This window comes from Elephantulus edwardii, unplaced genomic scaffold (genome assembly GCF_000299155.1).
Source record: "Elephantulus edwardii isolate Elephantulus edwardi_28Jun2011 unplaced genomic scaffold, EleEdw1.0 scaffold02137, whole genome shotgun sequence".
NCBI lineage: Eukaryota > Metazoa > Chordata > Mammalia > Macroscelidea > Macroscelididae > Elephantulus > Elephantulus edwardii.
In genome coordinates, this window is record NW_006401887.1 from 2,197 (window position 1) to 5,030 (window position 2,834).

General features: G+C 45.4%; 1 pseudogene; it reads left to right on the top strand.

The window, feature by feature from the left end:
• Positions 1-2,053: 2,053 nt before the first annotated feature.
• Positions 2,054-2,576, top strand: LOC102862282 (annotated as a pseudogene).
• Positions 2,577-2,834: the final 258 nt, after the last annotated feature.

Below are 2,834 nucleotides of genomic sequence, written 5' to 3' on the forward strand. Positions count from 1 at the left end.
CCTTTAAAAAAATAAGTCACATCTTCTATCCTCCAGAGTTTGTTTTCTAAAATAGGCAATTTGAGGATTATTAAACAGGAAGCAAGAAGTTCTTGGTAAATGTTGTATTCCTATGGTTTTGTATACTACTTACCTCAGCAATTGTTGTTGTTGTTATCTGCCGTCGAGTCACTTGCGACTCATATCAACCCTATGTACAACAGCCCTAAACTCTGCTCTGTCCTGTGCCAATCACACTGTCTCTGACATTCCCATCCAGATTACCCCAGTCACTGAATCAAGCCACCTCATTGAGGGCCTTCCCCTCCTGTGCTCGCCCTCCCCCCTCCAAAGCATTATATCCCTCTCCAAGGACCGGTCTCCTTTACAACATGTCCAAAGTATGTTAGATGGAGCCTCAGAATCCTTGCCTCCAAGGAGCAGCCTGGTTTAACCCTTTCCAGGAAAATCTGTTTGTTTTCCTAGCAGTCCATGGTATTCTCAATACTCTTCTGCAGCACCACAGCTCAAACGCATCAATTCTCCTTCTAGCCTCCTTAGTCATTGTCCAACTCTCTGATGCATAACAAGTGATAGCAAAGACCATGGCCTATATCAGATGCACCTTAGTCTCCAGAGACTCTTTAGTACCATACTCTTTAGACCATTGCTCTTTAGTACTTTGGAGAGGTCCCTAAGAGCAGACTTTCCCATGGCAATACATCTTTTAATTTCCTGGCTACTGGTGCTATGAGTGTTGATTGTGGAGCCAAGCAAACTAAAGCTGTGAATGATCTCAATCTCTTCACCATCCATCCTGATGCTGCCAATCGGTCCAGTGATGAAATCTTTGTCTTCTTGACATTGAACCTCAATCCATATTGGAGGCTGCAGCTATTGTATTAAAGTAAATTCCTCCTTCCAAAGAATCTTCTTTTTTAATTGTGGTAAAATATATGCAAGATTTTTCCATTTAAACCATTTAAATGTGTATATTAATTATATTAAGTGATGTTAATTCCATTCTTAGTTCTATATAACCATCACCACGGTTTCCAAAATGTTTATCATCCAGAGCAATAAGTCTATTCATTAAGCAATAATTTCTCATTTTTGTTCCTCTTAGCCCCTGGCAACCGCTAATCTACTTTCTATCTCAACAAATTTTGTAATTGTATGTGTTTTACATAATAAGTGCAGCAATATACGGTTTGTCCTTTTGTATCTGGATTTCTCCCCCATTTTGTCTGATTTCAAGATTTATCCTTTTTATAGTGTAAATCAGAACTCCTTTCTTTTTTAGTGACTGAGTAGGATCTGAATGAGAGAGGGGAATACTACTAAATAAAGGTGATACAATAAAAAATAAAAATAGTGCAAAGAAAACTGATGAAAGGAAAATAAGGCAAAAGCAAACACTTCTATGTAAAGTCATGGAAAGAAGGGCAGGAAATGGTCAACATTGTGAAAGAAAAATTGTCTACAAGACTAAAGAGTCAGACAGTTTGTGATGGTAAAGTCAGCAGTGGTGCTAACCATTGAACTCCTCGGCTCCTTCAGCAGCCGTGGTCCTGAAGCCTGATCCTGCCATGGGGGAAATTCCCCGAGGAGAGGACCTAAGAGTCTCTGAGAATTTCATAGGCAGCGTTCAGGCTTTCATAGAAGAGTGTCTGAGACTTTTGGAGGAAAGTTCCAGTCAAGATACCTAGGCTATATAAAAAAGCTACTTCCAGCAACTGAAACTTTTCTCTCTAAAATTCAAGTCCAGCTAACATATGCGTAGCAGTTTGGATCCCGGCAACCTAAAAATGTAATGCTCTTACTCATTGATCTAAGAATGTTTGACAGGTGGTGGAGAGATTTGTTTTTCTTTCTGTCTTCTCAAGAAGGGGAGGAGGTATATTGAAAAAATACAAATGGGATGGACTGCAAGGACCAGAATGCAGACGGGGACGGCAGGGTGTCTCTGGTCGAGCTCTGCGTGTGGGTCACTGACGGGCAGCACCTGCAGCAGCACATCTGAGAGTCAGTGAGCACTGGCTGGAAGGAGGCGTGCAACACCTGTGCCCGCTAGGAGCCTGGTGAAGAATTTCACGTGGAGGATGCAGAGATGTACAAGAAAATGCTTGCACGAGACCCACGGCAATTTCAGGCAGCAGACCACAATGGGGACTCTGGCCACTTGGGAGGAGCTGACAGCCTTCCTGTGTCCAGAGGAGGTCCCTCACATGAGGGTCATAGTCATTGCTGAAATGATGGAGGACCTGGTCAAGAACAAAGATGGCTACGTCCAAGTGGAAGAGTACATTGCAGACCTATACTTCCAGGAGCCCAAGGAGGAGAAGTCCGCCTGCGTGCAGACTGAATGGAAGCAGTTCTGTGATTTCCAGGATCTGAACAAGGACCAGGGGGCTGGACAGCTGCAAAGTGGGCCTCTGGGTGCTGCTGCCTGTCCAGGACCAGCCAGGTGCTAGTGGAGGCCAACCACCTGCTGCACGAGAACGACACAGACAAGGATCAAGGACGGCCTTCTGAGCAAGGCTGAGATCCTGAGTGGGGACATGTTCCTGGGTAGCCAGACCACCGCGTCACTATGACGAACTCTGAGCGCCATGCGCCCACTCCAGCCTCAGGGCCCCTAATCATTAATTGTGGAACTCAGTCACGCCATGGCAATCAGGACCACGCCCCTCGGCCGAGACCACACCTTAACCACGCCTCTCACCTGCAGTCATGCCTCACCTCCATAGGACATGAGTGCGTCCAGAAAGTGGCGAGAGCCTCCGCTGCGTTACTGCCTGGGGCTCCCACAAACCAGAGAGCATTCTCATTGGCACCCATTTCTCACCAGCTGA